The following is a 23197-nucleotide window of genomic DNA, read 5'->3' on the forward strand; positions in this document are numbered from 1 at the left end:
ACTGGGCACATAATTGGCCACTCCCAAGCCACGCCCCTAGCAACCAAATACAGTACCCTAGCAACAGAGTAAACAAAGCCTTATATCTCCGCATCAGAACATCGTAGAGACACGGGGGTTGGACCGTTTTACTTGTGACTCGGAGTGTAATCACTGGGCACATCATTGGCCACTCTCAAGCCACGCCCCTAGCAACCAAATACAGTACCCTAGCAACAGAGTAAACAAAGCCTTATATCTCCACATCAGAACATCGTAGAGACATGGGGGTTGGACCGTTTGACTCATGACTCGGAGGGTAATCACTAGTGGATGCCATTTTTTTCCCTAGCAACCAAATACAGTACCCTAGCAACAGAGTAAACAAAGCCTTATATCTCCGCATCAGAACATCGTAGAGACATGGGGTTTGGACCGTTTGACTCGTGACTCGGAGGGTAATCACTAGTGGATGCCATTTTTTTCCCTAGCAACCAAATACAGTACCCTAGCAACAGAGTAAACAAAGCCTTATATCTCCGCATCAGAACATCGTAGAGACACGGGGGTTGGACCGTTTGACTCATGACTCGGAGGGTAATCACTAGTGGATCAATTTTTTTTCCCTAGCAACCAAATACAGTACCCTAGCAACAGAGTAAACAAAGCCTTATATCTCCGCATCAGAACATCGTAGAGACACGGGGTTTGGACCGTTTGACTCGTGACTCGGAGGGTAATCACTAGTGGATGCCATTTTTTTCCCTAGCAACCAAATACAGTACCCTAGCAACAGAGTAAACAAAGCCTTATATCTCCGCATCAGAACATCGTAGAGACACGGGGGTTGGACCGTTTGACTCGTGACTCGGAGTGTAATCACTAGTGGATGCCAATTTTCTCCCTAGCAACCAAATACATTACCCTAGCAACAGAGTAAACAAAGCCTTTTATCTCCACATCAGAACATTGCAGAGACACGGGGGTTGGACCGTTTGAGTCGTATCTCGGAGTGTAATCACTAGTGGATGCCAATTTTTTCCCTAGCAACCAAATACAGTACCCTAGCAACAGAGTAAACAAAGCCTTATATCTCCGCATCAGAACATCGTAGAGACACGGGGGTTGGACCGTTTGAGTCGTATCTCGGAGTGTAATCAGTAGTGGATGCCAATTTTCTCCCTAGCAACCAAATACAGTACCCTAGCAACCGAATAAACAAAGCCTTATATCTTCGCATCAGAATATCGTAGAGACATGTGGGTTGAATTGTTTTACTTTTGGCTTGAAGTATAATCATATATTGTCCCCCGAAATTTGCCACGGCAAGCACCACTCACATTTTCTTCAGGAAATGTACCTATCTAGTTATTATTCTTCTTCTGTTCATACTTTTTACCAATTGTAACTCCTCCTAGAGATTTCAAGCTACCCCCACAAAACTTTACAAAACTTTTAAGACTGGTCCGTAGATGGGTGCTATGACTTTTCTAACTGATGGGCCCTACCGAATTCCTAAACGGGGCGCTCAAACACCCCAAATTTTCCATTGACTTAACATTGCGACAAACTTTGACGGGTCATAGCTGCAAGCGAGAAATTTGTAAAAACTTGTGGGTTACCACATTTGAAGAGGCTGGCAGACTGTGTAAGAACATACTCCACATTGGGGTGTAAGTTTCACCCCTGGGGCGTAAGGACCACCCAAATTTCCCCATTGACTTATAATGGGGGAGGGAACATGCCCATATAAGGGAATAAAAGCGTCCCAGATGGAATATCTTCACTTTAGAGTGTCGTAGAGACATGGGGGTGGGCTCAATTTAGTCAGGCATCCAATCAGTCTCTCAGGATCGCCCCATAGCTATTAAGCCACGCCCCTAGCAACCATTTTTGGGCACCCTAGCAACATATCCCATAGACTGCCATTATAAAATGCCCAGATGGATATCTTTGCAGCACAGTGTCACAGAGACATGGGGGTGGGCTCATTTTACTCAGGCATCCAATCAGTCTCGGAGGATTCTTATTGAGGTATTAAGCCACGCCCCTAGCAACCAAATATGAGCACCCTAGCAACATAATAAACAAAGCCTTATATCTCTGGATCCGAACATCATAGAGACATGGGGGTTGGGTCTTTTGGTCATGTTAGCCTTATGCTAGCTCCATGCTAAGTCATACTAGCTTCATGCTAGTTTCGTGCTAGCTTTATGCTAATTTCATAATAAATCTTGCTAACCTCATGTTAATCATGTTAGCATCATGCTAGCTTCATACTAATTCATGTTAGCATCATGCTAACTTCATGTTAATTCATGTTAGCATCATGCTAGCTTCATGCTAATTCATGTTAGCTTCGTGCTAGCTTCATGCTAATTCATGTTAGCTTCGTGCTAGCTTCATGCTATTTCATGTTAGCTTCGTGCTAGCTTAATGCTAATTCATGTTAGCATCGTGCTAGCTTCATGCTAATTCATGTTAGCATCGTGCTAGCTTCATGCTAATTCATGTTAGCATCGTGCTAGCTTCATGCTAATTCATGTTAGCATCGTGCTAGCTTCATGCTAATTCATGTTAGCATCGTGCTAGCTTTATGCTAATTCATGTTAGCATCGTGCTAGCTTCATGCTAATTCATGTTAGCATCGTGCTAGCTTCATGCTAATTCATGTTAGCATCGTGCTAGCTTCATGCTAATTCATGTTAGCGTCGTGCTAGCTTCATGCTAATTCATGTTAACGTCGTGCTAGCTTCATGCTAATTCATGTTAACGTCGTGCTAGCTTCATGCTAATTCATGTTAGCGTCGTGCTAGCTTCATGCTAATTCATGTTAGCATCGTGCTAGCTTCCTGCTAATCATGCTAGCCTCATGTTAGCTTCATGCTAATCATGCTAGCATCATGCTAGCTTCATGCTAATTCATGTTAGCATCATGCTAGCTTCATGTTAATTCATGTTAGCATCATGCTAGCTTCATGCTAATTCATGTTAGCATCATGCTAGCTTCATGCTAATTCATGTTAGCATCGTGCTAGCTTCATGCTAATTCATGTAAGCATCGTGCTAGCTTCATGCTAATTCATGTTAGCATCATGCTAGCTTCATGCTAATTCATGTTAACATCATGCTAGCTTCATGCTAATTCATGCTAGCTTCATGCTAATTCATATTAGCACAATGCTAATTCATGTTAGCATCATGCTAATTCATGCTAGCATCATGCTAGCTTCATGCTAATTCATGTTAGCATCATGCTAGCTTCATGCTAATTTATGTTAGCATCATGCTAACTTCATGCTAATTCATGTTAGCATCATGCTAGCTTCATGCTAATTCATGTTAGCATCATGTTAGCTTCATGCTAATTCATGTTAGCATCATGCTAGCTTCATGCTAATTCATGTTAGCATCATGCTAGCTTCATGCTAATTCATGTTAGCATCATGCTAGCTTCATGCTAATTCATGTTAGCATCATGCTAGCTTCATGCTATTTCATGTTAGCATCATGCTAGCTTCATGCTAATTCATGTTAGCATCATGCTAACTTAGTGCTAAACATGCTAACATGGTAACTTTTGGTATCATGTTTACGGAAAGTTATAATACTAAACTAAACTTGTTTTAAATTTCTCTCAATCTGTTTTAAACGTTCAGGCTAGGCTTTGTCAAGCCAACATAAAGTTTGTCTTCAAACTTTTCTATCTAGTTATTATTATTATTATTATTATTCTGGTACAAACTTTTTCTCACAGTAACTCCTCCTAGAGCTTTCAAGCTACACCCACAAAACTTTACAAAACTTTTAAGACTGGTACGTAGATTGTTGCTATGACTTTTCTAACTTAAGGGACCTACCGAATTCCTAAACGGGGCGCTCAAACACCTCAAATTTTCCATTGACTTAACATTGCGACAAACTTTGACGGGTCATAGCTGCAAGCGAGAAATTTGTAGAAACTTGTGGGTTACCACATTTGAAGAGGCTGGCAGGCTCTGTAAGAACATACATCACATTGGGGTGTAAGTTTCACCCTTGGGGTGTAAGGGGCACCCAAATTTCCCCATTGACTTATAATGGGGCAGGGAACATGCCCATATAAGGGAATAAAAGCGTCCCAGATGGAATATCTTCACTTTAGAGTGTCGTAGAGACATGGGGGTGGGCTCAATTTAGTCAGGCATCCAATCAGTCTCTCAGGATCGCCCCATAGCTATTAAGCCACGCCCCTAGCAACCATTTTTGGGCACCCTAGCAACATATCCCATAGACTGCCATTATAAAATGCCCAGATGGATATCTTTGCAGCACAGTGTCACAGAGACATGGGGGTGGGCTCATTTTACTCAGGCATCCAATCAGTCTCGGAGGATTCTTATTGAGGTATTAAGCCACGCCCCTAGCAACCAAATATGAGCACCCTAGCAACATAATAAACAAAGCCTTATATCTCTGGATCCGAACATCATAGAGACATGGGGTTTGGGTCTTTTGGTCATGTTAGCCTTATGCTAGCTCCATGCTAAGTCATACTAGCTTCATGCCAGTTTCGTGCTAGCTTTATGCTAATTTCATAATAAATCTTGCTAACTTCATGTTAATCATGTTAGCATCATGCTAGCTTCATACTAATTCATGTTAGCATCATGTTAACTTCATGCTAATTCATGTTAGCTTCATGCTAGCTTCATGCTAATTTATGTTAGCATCGTGCTAGCTTCATGCTAATTCATGTTAGCATCGTGCTAACTTCATGCTAATTCATGTTAGCATCGTGCTAGCTTCATGCTAATTCATGTTAGCATCGTGCTAACTTCATGCTAATTCATGTTAGCATCGTGCTAGCTTCATGCTAATTCATGTTAGCATCGTGCTACCTTCATGCTAATTCATGTTAGCATCGTGCTAGCTTCATGTTAATTCATGTTAGCATTGTGCTAGCTTCATGCTAATTCATGTTAGCTTCGTGCTAGCTTCATGCTAATTCATGTTAGCATCGTGCTAGCTTCATGCTAATTCATGTTAGCATCGTGCTAGCTTCATGCTAATTCATGTTAGCATCGTGCTAGCTTCTTGCTAATTCATGTTAGCATCGTGCTAGCTTCATGCTAATTCATGTTAGCATCGTGCTAACTTCATGCTAATTCATGTTACCGTCGTGCTAGCTTGATGCTAATTCATGTTAACGTCGTGCTAGCTTCATGCTAATTCATGTTAGCTTCATGCTAATAATGCTAGCATCATGCTAGCTTCCTGCTAATCATGCTAACATCATGCTAGCTTCATGCTAATTCATGTTAGCATCATGCTAGCTTCATGCTAATTCATGTTAGCATCATGCTAGCTTCATGCTAATTCATGTTAGCATCATGCTAGCTTCATCCTAATTCATGTTAGCATCATGCTAGCTTCATGCTAATTCATGTTAGCATCATGCTAGCTTCATGCTTATTCATGTTACCATCATGCTAGCTTCATGCTTATTCATGTTACCATCATGCTAGCTTCATGCTAATTCATGTTAACATCATGCTAGCTTCATGCTAATTCATGTAAGCATCATGCTAGCTTCATGCTAATTCATGTTAGCATCATGCTAGCTTCATGCTAATTCATGTTAGCATCATGTTAGCTTCATGCTAATTCATGTTAGCATCATGCTAGCTTCATGCTAATTCATGTTAGCATCATGCTAGCTTCATGCTAATTCATGTTAGCATCATGCTAGCTTCATGCTAATTCATGTTAGCATCATGCTAGCTTCATGCTAATTCATGTTAACATCATGCTAGCTTCATGTTTATTCATGTTAGCTTCATGCTAATTCAAGTTAGCATCATGCTAGCTTCATGCTAATTCATGTTAGCATCATGCTAGCTTCATGTTAATTCATGTTAGCATCATGCTAGCTTCATGCTAATTCATGTTAGCATCATGTTAGCTTCATGCTAATTCATGTTAGCTTAATGCTAATTCATGTTAGCATCATGCTAGCTTCATGCTAATTCATGTTAGCATCATGCTAGCTTTATGCTAATTCATGTTAGCTTCATGCTAATTCATGTTAGCATCATGTTAGCTTCATGCTAATTCATGTTAGCTTCATGCTAATTCATGTTAGCATCATGCTAGCTTCATGCTAATTCATGTTAACATCATGCTAGCTTCATGCAAATTCATGTTAGCATCATGCTAACTTAGTGCTAAACATGCTAACATGGTAACTTTTGGTATCATGTTTACGGAAAGTTATAATACTAAACTAAACTTGTTTTAAATTTCTCTCAATCTGTTTTAAACGTTCAGGCTAGGCTTTGTCAAGCCAACATAAAGTTTGTCTTCAAACTTTTCTATCTAGTTATTATTATATTTTATTCTTACATCTGCACGTTTTTTCGGCACCTAACTCGTCCCGCACGGTTTGTCGTAGACCCATGAAAGAGGGCTCAAATCGACGGGCTTATTAAGGACACGACTGCTATGACTTTTATAAGCGATCAGGTGCAGGATTTTCGAAAGGGGGGCGAAAAACCACCCGAAAAATCCCATTGACTTAACATTGAGCCCAACTTTGACGAGTCATAGCTCCGCTCGAGGATTTTGTAGAAACATGTAGGTTACAACATTTGGAGAGGGTGGTAGACTCTGTAAGAACATATATCACAATGGGGTGTAAGTTGTACCCCTGGGGTGTAAGAGGCGCCCAAAAGTGCCCCAATGAAAAGTCAATGGGGCAAAAATCCCATAGACTTAACATTGCAAATACTTTGACGGGTCATAGGTACGAGCGAGAATTTCGTAGAAACATGTGGGTTGCTAAAATTAAAGAGGGTGCTAGACTCTGTCAGGACGTCCCCCACAATGGGGTGTAAGGTTACCCTAGCAACCATTTTGGCCACCATAGCAACCTATCCCATAGACTGCCATTTATAAAATGCCCAGATGGATATCTTTGCACCACAGTGTCACAGAGACATGGGGGTGGGCTCATTTTACTCAGGCATCCAATCAGTCTCTCAGGACCCTTGCAGAGTTACTAAGCCACGCCCCTAGCAACCACTTTTGAGCACCCTAGCAACATAAAATTCAAACAGTTATATCTCGGCATCAGAACATCGTAGCGACACGGGGGTTGGACCGTTTTACTTGTGACTCGGAGTGTAATCACTTGCCACATCATTGGCCACTCCCAAGCCACGCCCCTAGCAACCAAATATGAGCACCCTAGCAACGGAATAAACAAATCGTTATATCTCCGCATCAGAAAATCGTAGAGACACCGGGGTTGCACCGTTTTACTCGTGACTCAGAGGGTAATCATTAGTGGATGCCAAGAGGTATTAAGCCACGCCCCTAGCAACCAAATATGAGCACCCTAGCAACCGAATAAACAAAGCCTTATATCTCCGCATCAGAAAATCGTAGAGACACGGGGGTTGGACCATTTTACTCGTGACTTGGAGTGTAATCACTCGTGGATGCCAATTTTCTCCCTAGCAACCAAATACAGTACCCTAGCAACAGAGTAAACAAAGCCTTATATCTCCGCATCAGAACATCATAGAGACACGGGGGTTGGACCGTTTGACTTGTGACTTGGAGTGTAATCACTAGTGGATGCCATTTTTTCCCTAGCAACCAAATACAGTACCCTAGCAACAGAGTAAACAAAGCCTTATATCTCCGCATCAGAACATTGTAGAGACACGGGGGTTGGACCGTTTGACTCGTGACTCGGAGGGTAATCACTAGTGGATGCCATTTTTTCCCCTAGCAACCAAATACAGTACCCTAGCAACAGAGTAAACAAAGCCTTATATCTCCGCATCAGAACATCGTAAAGACACGGGGGTTGGACCGTTTGACTCGTGACTCGGAGGGTAATCACTAGTGGATGCCATTTTCTCCCTAGCAACCACATACAATACTCTAGCAACAGAGTAAACAAAGCCTTATATCTCCGCATCAGAACATCGTAGAGACACGGGGGTTAGACCATTTTACTTGTGACTCGGCATGTAATCACTAGTGGATGCCAATTTTTTCCCTAGCAACCAAATACAGTACCCTAGCAACCGCATAAACAAAGCCTTATATCGCCGCATCAGAACATCGTAGAGACACGAGAGTTGGATCGTTTTACTTTTGGCTTGGAGTATAATCATATATGGTCCCCAGAATTTTGCCACGGCAAGCACCACTTCACATTTTCTTCAGGAAATGTACCTATCTAGTTAGTGGTGCTTGCATTTATGCAAAGCATCACTATTACTATCTTGCATACTTATTATTATTAGTGGTGCTTGCATTTATGCAAGGCATCACTATTACTATTGCTCATACTTATTATTAGTGGTGCTTGCATTTATGCAAAGCATCACTATTACTATCTTGCATACTTATTATTATTAGTGGTGCTTGCATTTATGCAAAGCATCACTATTACTATTCCTCAAAGATATTATTATTATTATTCTTCTTTTTCTGGACACTTTTTCGGCGCGTAACTCGTCTCGCACGGTTTGGCGTAGTGCCATGAAAGAGGGCTCAAATCGACCGGATTATTGAGGAGAGGTGTGCTATGACTTTTATAAGCGATCGGGTGCAGGATTTCCGAAAGGGGCGCGAAAAACCTCCCGAAAACGTCCCATTGACTTTACATTGCGTCGAACTTTGGCAGGTCATTGCTCCACTCTAGGATTTTGTAGAAACATGTGGGTTACAGCATTTGAAGAGGGTGGTAGGCTCTGTAAGAACATGGATCACATTGGGGTGTAAGTTGTACCCCTGGGGTGTAAGAGGTGCCCAAAAGTGCCCTAATGGAAAGTCAATGGGGCGAAAATCCCATAGACTAACATTGCCAAAAAAATTTGACAGGTCACAGGTCCAAGTGAGGATTTCATAGAAACATGTGGGTTACTAAAATTGAAGAGGGTGCTAGACTCTGTCAGGACGTACCCCACAATGGGGTGTAAGGTTACCATAGCAACCATTTTGGGCACCCTAGCAACCTATACCATTGACTGCCATTATAAAATGCCTAGATGGATATCTTCGCACCACAGTGTCATAGAGACATGGGGGTGGGCTCATTTTACTCAGGCATCCAATCAGTCTCTCAGGATCCTTACAGACTTACTAAGCCACGCCCCTAGCAACCACTTTTGAGCACCCTAGCAACATAAAATACAAACAGTTATATCTCCGCATCAGAACATCTTAGAGACACGGGGGTTGGACCGTTTTACTTGTGACTAGGGGTGTAACAATTGGGCACATCATTGGCCACTCCCAAGCCACGCCCCTAGCAACCAAATTTGAGCACCCTAGCAACCGAATAAACAAAGCCTTATATCTCCGCATCAGAACATCGTAGAGACACAGGGTTTGGACCGTTTTACTTGTGACTCGGAGTGTAATCACTGGGCACATCATTGGCCACTCCCAAGCCACGCCCCTAGCAACCAAATACAGTACCCTAGCAACAGAGTAAACAAAGCCTTATATCTCCGCATCAGAACATCGTAGAGACACGGGGGTTGGACCGTTTTACTTGTGACTCGGAGTGTAATCACTGGGCTCATCATTGGCCACTCCCAAGCCACGCCCCTAGCAACCAAATACAGTACCCTAGCAACAGAGTAAACAAAGCCTTATATCTCCACATCAGAACATCATAGAGACACAGGGTTTGGACCGTTTTACTTGTGACTCGGAGTGTAATCACTGGGCTCATCATTGGCCACTCCCAAGCCACGCCCCTAGCAACCAAATACAGTACCCTAGCAACAGAGTAAACAAAGCCTTATATCTCCACATCAGAACATCATAGAGACACGGGGGTTGGACCGTTTTACTTGTGACTCGGAGTGTAATCACTGGGCACATCATTGGCCACTCCCAAGCCACGCCCCTAGCAACCAAATACAGTACCCTAGCAACAGAGTAAACAAAGCCTTATATCTCCGCATCAGAACATCGTAGAGACACGGGGGTTGGACCGTTTTACTTGTGACTCAGAGTGTAATCACTGGGCTCATCATTGGCCACTCCCAAGCCACGCCCCTAGACACCAAATACAGTACCCTAGCAACAGAGTAAACAAAGCCTTATATCTCCGCATCAGAACATCGTAGAGACATGGGGGTCGGACCGTTTGACTCATAACTCGGAGGGTAATCACTAGTGGATGCCATTTTTTTCCCTAGCAACCAAATACAGTACCCTAGCAACAGAGTAAACAAAGCCTTATATCTCTGCATCAGAACATCGTAGAGACATGGGGTTTGGACCGTTTGACTCGTGACTCGGAGGGTAATCACTAGTGGATCCCATTTTTTTCCCTAGCAACCAAATACAGTACCCTAGCAACAGAGTAAACAAAGCCTTATATCTCCGCATCAGAACATCGTAGAGACACGGGGGTTGGACCGTTTGACTCATGACTCGGAGGGTAATCACTAGTGGATGCAATTTTTTTCCCTAGCAACCAAATACAGTACCCTAGCAACAGAGTAAACAAAGCCTTATATCTCCGCATCAGAACATCGTAGAGACACGGGGGTTGGACCGTTTGACTCGTGACTCGGAGGGTAATCACTAGTGGATGCCATTTTTTCCCTAGCAACCAAATACAGTACCCTAGCAACAGAGTAAACAAAGCCTTATATCTCCGCATCAGAACATCGTAGAGACACGGGGGTTGGATCGTTTGACTTTTGGCTTGGAGTATAATCATAAATTGTCCCACGAAACTTGCCACGGCAAGCACCACTCACATTTTCTTCAGGAAATGTACCTATCTAGTTATTATTATTATTATTATTATTCTTTTTCTGGACACTTTTTCGGCGCGTAACTCGTCCCGCACGCTTTGTCGTAGACCCATAAATTAGGGCTCAAATCGACCGGCTTATTGAGGAGAGGTGTGCTATGACTTTTATAAGCGATCGGGTGCAGGATTTCCGAAAGGGGGGCGAAAAACCACCCAAAAAATCCCATTGACTTAACATTGCGCCCAACTTTGACGAGTCATAGCTCCGCTCGAGGATTTTGTAGAAACATGTGGGTTACAACATTTGAAGAGGGTGGTAGGCTCTGTAAGAACATGGATCACAATGGGGTGTAAGTTGTACCCCTGGGGTGTAAGAGGTGCCCAAAAGTGCCCCAATGAAAAGTCAATGGGGCAAAATCCCATAGACTTACCATTGCAAAAATTTTGACGGGTCATAGGTCCGAGCCAGGATTTCATAGAAACATGTGGGTTACTAAATTTGAAGAGGGTGCTAGACTCTGTCAGGACGTCCCCCACAATGGGGTGTAAGGTTACCATAGCAACCATTTTGGGCACCCTAGCAACCTATACCATAGACTGCCATTATAAAATGCCCGGATGGATATCTTTGCACCACAGTGTCATAGAGACATGGGGGTGGGCTCATTTTACTCAGGCATCCAATCAGTCTCTCAGGATCCTTACAGACTTACTAAGCCACGCCCCTAGCAACCACTTTTGAGCACCCTAGCAACATAAAATACAAACAGTTATATCTCGGCATCAGAACATCGTAGAGACACGGGGGTTGGACCGTTTTACTTGTGACTAGGGGTGTAACAATTGGGCACATCATTGGCCACTCCCAAGCCACGCCCCTAGCAACCAAATTTGAGCACCCTTGCAACCGAATAAACAAAGCCTTATATCTCCGCATCAGAACATCGTAGAGACACGGGGTTTGGACCGTTTTACTTGTGACTCGGAGTGTAATCACTGGGCACATCATTGGCCACTCCCAAGCCACGCCCCTAGCAACCAAATACAGTACCCTAGCAACAGAGTAAACAAAACCTTATATCTCCGCATCAGAACATCGTAGAGACACGGGGGTTGGACCGTTTTACTTGTGACTCGGAGTGTAATCACTGGGCACATAATTGGCCACTCCGAAGCCACGCCCCTAGCAACCAAATACAGTACCCTAGCAACAGAGTAAACAAAGCCTTATATCTCCGCATCAGAACATCGTAGAGACACGAGGGTTGGACCGTTTTACTTGTGACTCGGAGTGTAATCACTGGGCACATCATTGGCCACTCCCAAGCCACGCCCCTAGCAACCAAATACAGTACCCTAGCAACAGAGTAAACAAAGCCTTATATCTCCACATCAGAACATCGTAGAGACACGGGGGTTGGACCGTTTGACTCATGACTCGGAGGGTAATCACTAGTGGATGCCATTTTTTTCCCTAGCAACCAAATACAGTACCCTAGCAACAGAGTAAACAAAGCCTTATATCTCCGCATCAGAACATCGTAAAGACATGGGGTTTGGACCGTTTGACTCGTGACTCGGAGGGTAATCACTAGTGGATGCAATTTTTTTCCCTAGCAACCAAATACAGTACCCTAGCAACAGAGTAAACAAAGCCTTATATCTCCGCATCAGAACATCGTAGAGACACAGGAGTTGGATCGTTTTACTTTTGGCTTGGAGTATAATCATATATGTTCCCCAGAATTTTGCCACGGCAAGCACCACTCACATTTTCTTCAGGAAATGTACCTATCTAGTTTATAATTATTATTCTTCTTTTTCTGGACACTTTTTCGGCGCGTAACTCGTCCCGCACGGTTTAACGTAGTCCCACGAAAGAGGGCTCAAATCGACCGGATTATTGAGGAGAGGTGTGCTATGACTTTTATAAGGGATCGGGTGCAGGATTTCTGAAAGGGGGGCAAAAAACCACCCGAAAAATCCCATTGACTTAACATTGCGCCCAACTTTGACAGGTCATAGCTCCGCTAGAGGATTTTATAGAAACATGTGAGTTACAACATTTGAAGAGGGTGGTAGGCTCTGTAAGAACATGGATCACAATGGGGTGTAAGTTGTACCCCTGGGGTGTAAGAGGCACCCAAAAATTCCCATTGACTTATAATGGGGCAGGAAAGATGCCCATATAAGGAAATAAAAAAGTTCCAGCTGGGATATCTTCGCTTAACAATGTCCTACAGACAAGTGGGTGGGCTCATTTTACTCCGGCATCCAATCAGTCTCTCAGGATCATCTCAGAGCTATTAAGCCACGCCCCTAGCAACAATTTTAGCCACCCTAGCAACATCTCCCATAGACTGCCATTATAAAATGCCCAGATGGATATCTTTGCACCTGAGTGTCATAGAGACATGGGGGTGGGCTCATTTTACTCAGGCATCCAATCAGTTTCTCAGGATCCTTAAAGACTTACTAAGCCACGCCCCTAGCAACCACTTTTCAGCACCCTAGCAACATAAAATTCAAACAGTTATATCTCAGCATCCGAACCATAGATATGTATATAAAGGCTAGATGGCTCGTCCGCGCTGATGGCCAATTGAGTGGAACGTCCGCATTTTGGCGGCCATCTTAGGACAGGGCGCTCGCTCACTCGTAGCATTGAGTTTTAATGATGCAGGTACTTTTAAATGACCATAACTTGCTTAATTTTTTACCGATTTTCAAACGGATTGGTTTGTTATACACGTCAAAGATGTACCTATGACACTGAATACGTATACTAAAAATAAATAAAAAATTCATGAAACATGTTAAAGCATCCAGAATTATAGCCACGTTAATAACGTTTGTAAAAAACCAAACCGTTTGTACATCCGTCAAGAATTCAGCAAGTTACGAGCATTTTAGTTGGCGTATGTCACTCACCTTCCGTCCACAGCAGCAGGGAGCAGCACTATGGCAGCACTGACCTAAGATGGCCGCCAAGTGACGACACAGCTGACTCCGCCTTGAGCCATCTAGCCTTTATATACATATCTATGATCCGAACATCGTAGAGACACGGGGGTTGGACCGCTTGACTCGTGACTCAGAGTGTAATCATTATGGGATGCCAATTTTTTCCCTAGCAACCAAATACAGTACCCTAGCAACAGCGTAAACAAAGCCTTATATCTCCGCATCAGAACATCGTAGAGACATAGGGGTTGGACCGTTTGACTCGTGACTCAGAGTGTAATCATTATGGGATGCCAATTTTTTCCCTAGGAACCAAATATAGTACCCTAGCAACAGAGTAAACAAAGCCTTATATCTCCGCATCAGAACATCGTAGAGACACGGGGGTTGGACCGTTTGTTTCGTGACTCTGAGTGTAATCATTATGGGATGCCAATTTTTTCCCTAGCAACCAAATACAGTACCCTAGCAACAGAGTAAACAAAGCCTTATATCTCCGCATCAGAACATCGTAGAGACATGGGGGTTGGACCGTTTGACTCGTGACTCAGAGTGTAATCATTATGGGATGCCAATTTTTTCCCTAGCAACCAAATACAGTACCCTAGCAACAGAGTAAACAAAGCCTTATATCTCCGCATCAGAACATCGTAGAGACATGGGGGTTGGACCGTTTGACTCGTGACTCAGAGTGTAATCATTATGGGATGCCAATTTTTTCCCTAGCAACCAAATACAGTACCCTAGCAACAGAGTAAACAAAGCCTTATATCTCCGCATCAGAACATCGTAGAGACATGGGGGTTGGACCGTTTAACTCGTGACTCTGAGTGTAATCATTATGGGATGCCAATTTTTTCCCTAGCAACCAAATACAGTACCCTAGCAACAGAGTAAACAAAGCCTTATATCTCCGCATCAGAACATCGTAGAGACACGGGGGTTGGACCGTTTGACTCGTGACTCGGCGGGTAATCACTATAGGATGCCAATTTTTTCCCTAGCAACCAAATACAGTACCCTAGCAACAGAGTAAACAAAGCCTTATATCTCCGCATCAGAACATCGTAGAGACACGGGGGTTGGACCGTTTGACTCATGACTCGGAGGGTAATCACTATGGGATGTCAAAATTTTCCCTAGCAACCAAATACAGTACCCTAGCAACCGAATAAACAAAGCCTTATATCTCTGCATCAGAACATCGTTGAGACACGGGGGTTGGACCGTATGACTCGGGACTCAGAGTGTAATCATTATGGGATGCCAATTTTTTCCCTAGCAACCAAATACAGTACCCTAGCAACCGGATAAACACAGCCTTATATCTCCACATCAGAACATCGTACAGACACGGGAGTTGGATCGTTTAACTTTTGGCTTGGAGTATAATCATATATGGTCCCCAGAATTTTGCCACGGCAAGCACCACTCACATTTTCTTCAGGAAATGTACCTATCTAGTTATTATTAGTGGTGCTTGCATTTATGCAAAGCATCACTATTATTATTGTCCCTGGATATTATTCTTCTTCTTCTTCTTATATCTGGACAAAACTTCGGCGCGTAACTCGTCCCACACGGTTTGCCGTAGTCCCATGAAAGACGGCTCAAATCGACCGGATTATTGAGGAATGGTGTGCTATGACTTTTATAAGCGATCGGGTGCAGGATTTTCGAAAGGGGGGCGAAAAACCACCCGAAAATTCCCATTGACTTAACATTGGGCCCAACTTTGATGGGTCATAGCTCCGCTCGAGGATTTTGTAGAAACATGTGGGTTACAACATTTGAAGAGGGTGGTAGACTCTGTAAGAACATGCATCACAATGGGGTGTAAGTTGTACCCCTGGGGTGTAAGAGGCACCCGAAATTTCCCATTGACTTATAATGGGGCAGGGAACACGCCCATATAAGGGAATAACATCGTTCCAGATGGGATATCTTTGCTTTACAGTGCCGTAGAGATAAGTGGGTGGGCTCATTTTACTCAGGCATCCAATCAGTCTCTCAGGATCATCTCAGAGCTATTAAGCCACGCCCCTAGCAACCACTTTTGAGCACCCTAGCAACATCTCCCATAGACTGCCATTATAAAATGCCCAGATGGATATCTTTGCAGCACAGTGTCATAGAGACATGGGGGTGGGCTCATTTTACTCAGGCATCCAATCAGTCTCTCAGGATCCTTACATAGGTATTAAGCCACGCCCCTAGCAACCACTTTTGAGCACCCTAGCAACATAAAATTCAAACAGTTATATCTCGGCATCAGAACATCGTAGAGAAACGGGGATTGGACCATTTTACTTGTGACTGGGAGTGTAATAACTAGCCACATCATTGGCCACTCCCAGGCCACGCCCCTAGCAACCAAATATGAGCACCCTAGCAACGGAATAAACAAATCGATATATCTCCGCATCAGGAAATCGTAGAGACAAGGGGGTTGGACCGGTTTACTCGTGACTTGGAGGGTAATCACTAGTGGTTGCCAAGTGGTATTAAGGCACGCCCCTAGCAACCAAATATGAGCACCCTAGCAACGGAATAAACAAATCGCTATATCTCCGCATCAGAACATCGTAGAGACATGGGGTTTGGACCGTTTGACTCGTTACTCGGAGGGTAATCACTAGTGGATGCCATTTTTTTCCCTAGCAACCAAATACAGTACCCTAGCAACAGAGTAAACAAAGCCTTATATCTCCGCATCAGAACATCGTAGAGACACGGGGGTTGGACCGTTTGACTCATGACTCGGAGGGTAATCACTAGTGGATGCAATTTTTTTCCCTAGCAACCAAATACAGTACCCTAGCAACAGAGTAAACAAAGCCTTATATCTCCACATCAGAACATCGTAGAGACACGGGGGTTGGACCGTTTGACTCGTGACTCGGAGGGTAATCACTAGTGGATGCCATTTTTTTCCCTAGCAACCAAATACAGTACCCTAGCAACAGAGTAAACAAAGCCTTATATCTCCGCATCAGAACATCGTAGAGACACGGGGGTTGGACCGTTTGACTCATGACTCGGAGGGTAATCACTATGGGATGTCAGAATTTTCCCTAGCAACCAAATACAGTACCCTAGCAACCGAATAAACAAAGCCTTATATCTCTGCATCAGAACATCGTTGAGACACGGGGGTTGGACCGTATGACTCGTGACTCAGAGTGTAATCATTATGGGATGCCAAATTTTTCCCTAGCAACCAAATACAGTACCCTAGCAACCGGATAAACACAGCCTTATATCTCCACATCAGAACATCGTATAGACACGGGAGTTGGATCGTTTAACTGTTGGCTTGGAGTATAATCATATATGGTCCCCAGAATTTTGCCACGGCAAGCACCACTCACATTTTCTTCAGGAAATGTACCTATCTAGTTATTAGTGGTGCTTGCATTTATGCAAGGCATCACTATTATTATTGCTCATACTTATTATTATTATATCTTATTATTCTTATGTCTGCACACTTTTTCGGCGCGTAACTCGTCCCACACGGTTTGTCGTAGACACACGAAAGAGGGCTCAAATTGACCGGATTATTGAGGAGAGGTGTGCTATGACTTTTATAAGAGATCGGGTGCAGGATTTCCGAAAGGGGGGCGAAAAACCACCCGAAAAATCCCATTGACTTAACATTGGGCCGAACTTTGACGGGTCATAGCTCCGCTCGAGGATTTGGTAGAAACATGTGGGTTATAACATTTGAAGAGGGTGGTAGGCTCTGTAAGAACATACATGACATTGGGGTGTTAGTTGTACCCCTGGGGTGTAAGAGGCACCCGAAATTTCCCATTGACTTATAATGGGGCAGGGAACACGCCCATATAAGGGAATAAAATCGTTCCAGATGGGATATCTTTGCTTTACAGTGTCGTAGAGATAAGTGGGTGGGCTCATTTTACTCGGGCATCCAATCAGTCTCTCAGGATCCTTACATAGGTATTAAGCCACGCCCCTAGCAACCACTTTTGAGCACCCTAGCAACATAAAATTCAAACAGTTATATCTCGGCATCAGAACATCGTAGAGACACTGGGGTTGGACCGTTTTACTTGTGACTCGGAGTATAATAACTAGCCACATCATTGGCCACTTCCAAGCCACGCCCCTAGCAACTAAATTTGAGCACCCTAGCAACAGAGTAAACAAAGCCTTATAACTCCGCATCAGAACTTTGTAGAGACACGGGGGTTGGACTGTTTGACTGGTGACTCGGAGGGTAAACACCAGTGGATGCCATTTTTATCCCTAGCAACCAAATACAGTACCCTAGCAACAGAGTAAACAAAGCCTTATATCTCCTCATCAGAACATCGTAGAGACACGGGGGTTGGACCGTTTGACTCGTGACTCGGAGGGTAATCACTAGTGGATGCCATTTTTTCCCCTAGCAACCAAATACAGTACCCTAGCTACAGAGTAAACAAAGCCTTATATCTCCGCATCAGAACATCATAGAGACACGGGGGTTGGATCATTTTACTTTTAGCTTGGAGTATAATCATATATGGTCAGAATTTGCCACGGCAAGCACCACTTCACATTTTCTTCAGGAAATGTACCTATCTAGTTAGTGGTGCTTGCATTTATGCAAAGCATCACTATTACTATCTTGCATACTTATTAGTGGTGCTTGCATTTATGCAAGGCATCACTATTACTATTCCTCAGGGATATTATTATTATATTTTATTCTTATGTCTGCACGTTTTTTCGGCGCGTAACTCGTCCCGCACGGTTTGCCGTAGTCCCATGAAAGCGGGCTCAAATCGACCGGTTTATTGAGGAGAGGTGTGCTATGACTTTTATAAGGGATCGGGTGCAGGATTTCCGAAAGGGGGGCAAAAAATCACCCAAAAAATCCCATTGACTTAACATTGCGCCGAACTTTGACGGGTCATAGCTCCGCTCGAGGATTTTGTAGAAACATGTGGGTTATAACATTTGAAGAGGGTGGTAGACTCTGTAAGAACATACATGACATTGGGGTGTAAGTTGTACCCCTGGGGTGTAAGAGGAGCCCGAAAATTCCCATTGACTTATAATGGGGCAGGAAACATGCCCATATAAGGGAATAAAACAGTTCCAGATGGGATATCTTTGCTTTAGAGTGTCATAGAGATAAGTGGGTGGGCTCATTTTACTCGAGCATCCAATCAGTCTCTCAGGATCATCGCAGAGCTATTAAGCCACGCCTCTAGCAACAATTTTGGGCACCCTAGCAACATCTCCCATAGACCGCCATTATAAAATGCCCAGATGGATTTCTTTGCACCACAGTGTCATAGAGACATCGGGGTGTGCTCATTTTACTCAGGCATCCAATCAGTCTCTCAGGATCCTTACATAGGTATTAAGCCACGCCCCTAGCAACCACTTTTCAGCACCCTAGCAACATAAAATTCAAACAGTTATATCTCAGCATCCGAACATCGTAGAGACATGGGGGTTGGACCGTTTGACTCGTGACTCAGAGTGTAATCATTATGGGATGCCAATTTTTTCCCTAGCAACCAAATACAGTACCCTAGCAACAGAGTAAACAAAGCCTTATATCTCCGCATCAGAACATCGTAGAGACACGGGGGTTGGACCGTTTGACTTGTGACTGAGAGTGTAATCACTATGGGATGCCAATTTTTTCCCTAGCAACCAAATACAGTACCCTAGCAACAGAGTAAACAAAGCCTTATATCTCCGCATCAGAACATCGTAGAGACACGGGGGTTGGACCGTTTGACTCGTGACTCTGAGTGTAATCATTATGGGATGCCAATTTTTTCCCTAGCAACCAAATACAGTACCCTAGCAACTGAGTAAACAAAGCCTTATATCTCCGCATCAGAACATCGTAGAGACACGGGGGTTGGACCGTTTGACTCGTGACTCAGAGTGTAATCATTATGGGATGCCAATTTTTTCCCTAGCAACCAAATACAGTACCCTAGCAACAGAGTAAACAAAGCCTTATATCTCCGCATCAGAACATCGTAGAGACACGGGGGTTGGACCGTTTGACTCGTGACTCTGAGTGTAATCATTATGGGATGCCAATTTTTTCCCTAGCAACCAAATACAGTACCCTAGCAACAGAGTAAACAAAGCCTTATATCTCCGCATCAGAACATCGTAGAGACATGGGGGTTGGACCCTTTGACTCGTGACTCAGAGTGTAATCATTATGGGATGCCAATTTTTCCCTAGCAACCAAATACAGTACCATAGCAACAGAGTAAACAAAGCCTTATATCTCCGCATCAGAACATCATAGAGACACGGGGGTTGGACTGTTTGACTAGTGACTCGGAGTGTAATCACTAGTGGATGCCACTTTTCTCCCTAGCAACCAAATACAGTACCCTAGCAACAGAGTAAACAAAGCCTAGTATTTCTGCATCAGAACATCGTAGAGACACGGGGGTTGGTCCGTTTGATTCGTGACTCAGAGTGTAATCGATAGTGGATGCCTATTTTCTCCCTAGCAACCAAATACAGTACCCTAGCAACCGAATAAACAAAGCCTTATATCTCCACTTCAGAACATCATAGAGACATGCCGGTTGGATTGTTTTACTCTCGTCTTGGAGTATAATCATATACTGTCTCCAGAAATTTGCCACGGCAAGCACCACTTCACATTTTCTTCAGGAAATGTACCTATCTAGTTAGTGGTGCTTGCATTTATGCAAGGCATCACTATTATTATTCCCCATACTTATTAGTGGTGCTTGCATTTATGCAAGGCATCACTATTATTATTGCTCATACTTATTATTTATTTATTTATTATTCTTATATCTGGACACTTTTTCGGCGCGTAACTCGTCCCGCACGGTTTGTCGTAGACCAATGAAACAGTGCTCAAAACGACCGGCTAATTGAGGACACGTCTGCTATGACTTTTATAAGCGATCGGGTGCAAGGTTTTCGAAAGGGGGGCGAAAAACCACCCAAAAAATCCCATTGACTTAACATTACGCCCAACTTTGATGGGTCATAGCTCCGCTCAAGGATTTTGTAGAAACATGTGGGTTACAACATTTGAAGAGGGTGGTAGACTCTGTAAGAACATGGATCACAATGGGGTGTAAGTTGTACCCCTGGGGTGTAAGCGACACCCGAAAATTCCCATTGACTTATAATGGGGCAGGAAACATGCCCATATAAGGGAATAAAACAGTTCCAGATGAGATATCTTTGCTTTACAGTGTCGTAGAGATAAGTGGGTGGGCTCATTTTACTCGGGCATCCAAGCAGTCTCTTAGGATCATCCCAGAGCTATTAAGCCACGCCCCTAGCAACAATTTTGGGCACCCTAGCAACATCTCCCATAGACTGCCATTATAAAATGCCCAGATGGATATCTTTGCGCCACAGTGTCATAGAGACATGGGGGTGGGCTCATTTTACTCAGACATCCAATCAGTCTCTCAGGATCCTTACATAGGTATTAAGCCACGCCCCTAGCAACCACTTTTGAGCACCCTAGCAACATAAAATTCAAACAGTTATATCTCGGCATCAGAACATCGTAGAGACACGGGGGTTGGACCGTTTTACTTGTGACTAGGGGTGTAACAATTGGGCACATCATTGGCCACTCCCAAGCCACGCCCCTAGCAACCAAATTTGAGCACCCTAGCAACCGAATAAACAAAGCCTTATATCTCCGCATCAGAACATCGTAGAGACACGGGGTTTGGACCGTTTTACTTGTGACTAGGGGTGTAACAATTGGGCACATCATTGGCCACTCCCAAGCCACGACCCTAGCAACCAAATTTGAGCACCCTAGCAACCGAATAAACAAAGCCTTATATCTCCGCATCAGAACATCGTAGAGACACGGGGTTTGGACCGTTTTACTTGTGACTCGGAGTGTAATCACTGGGCACATCATTGGCCACTCCCAAGCCACGCCCCTAGCAACCAAATACAGTACCCTAGCAACAGAGTAAACAAAGCCTTATATCTCCGCATCAGAACATCGTAGAGACACGGGGGTTGGACCGTTTTACTTGTGACTCGGAGTGTAATCACTGGGCACATCATTGGCCACTCCCAAGCCACGCCCCTAGCAACCAAATACAGTGCCCTAGCAACAGAGTAAACAAAGCCTTATATCTCCGCATCAGAACATCGTAGAGACACGGGGGTTGGACCGTTTGACTCATGACTCGGAGGGTAATCACTAGTGGATGCCATTTTTTTCCCTAGCAACCAAATACAGTACCCTAGCAACAGAGTAAACAAAGCCTTATATCTCCGCATCAGAACATCGTAGAGACATGGGGTTTGGACCGTTTGACTCGTGACTCGGAGGGTAATCACTAGTGGATCCCATTTTTTTCCCTAGCAACCAAATACAGTACCCTAGCAACAGAGTAAACAAAGCCTTATATCTCCGCATCAGAACATCGTAGAGACACGGGGGTTGGACCGTTTGACTCATGACTCGGAGGGTAATCACTAGTGGATGCCATTTTTTTCCCTAGCAACCAAATACAGTACCCTAGCAACAGAGTAAACAAAGCCTTATATCTCCGCATCAGAACATCGTAGAGACACGGGGGTTGGACTGTTTGACTCGTGACTCGGAGGGTAATCACTAGTGGATGCCATTTTTTTCCCTAGCAACCAAATACAGTACCCTAGCAACAGAGTAAACAAAGCCTTATATCTCCGCATCAGAACATCGTAAAGACACGGGGTTTGGACCATTTGACTCTTGACTCGGAGGGTAATCACTAGTGCATGCCATTTTTTCCCCTAGCAACCAAATACAGTACCCTAGCAACAGAGTAAACAAAGCCTTATATCTCCGCATCAGAACATCGTAGAGACACGGGGGTTGGATCGTTTGACTCGTGACTCGGAGGGTAATCACTAGTGGATGCCATTTTTTTCCTTAGCAACCAAATACAGTACCCTAGCAACAGAGTAAACAAAGCCTTATATCTCCGCATCAGAACATCGTAGAGACACGGGGGTTGGACCGTTTGACTCGTGACTCGGAGTGTAATCATTATGGGATGCCAATTTTTTCCTTAGCAACCAAATACAGTACCCTAGCAACAGAGTAAACAAAGCCTTATATCTCCGCATCAGAACATCGTAGAGACACGGGGGTTGGACCGTTTGACTCGTGACTCGGAGTGTAATCATTATGGGATGCCAATTTTTTCCCTAGCAACCAAATACAGTACCCTAGCAACAGAGTAAACAAAGCCTTATATCTCCGCATCAGAACATCGTAGAGACACGGGGGTTGGACCGTTTGACTCGTGACTCGGAGTGTAATCATTATGGGATGCCAATTTTTCCCTAGCAACCAAATACAGTACCCTAGCAACAGAGTAAACAAAACCTAATATCTCCGCATCAGAACATCGTAGAGACACGGGGGTTGGACCGTTTGACTCGTGACTCAGAGTGTAATCATTATGGGATGCC

This window comes from Paramisgurnus dabryanus, chromosome 1 (assembly GCF_030506205.2).
Source record: "Paramisgurnus dabryanus chromosome 1, PD_genome_1.1, whole genome shotgun sequence".
Taxonomy (NCBI): Eukaryota; Metazoa; Chordata; class Actinopteri; order Cypriniformes; family Cobitidae; genus Paramisgurnus; species Paramisgurnus dabryanus.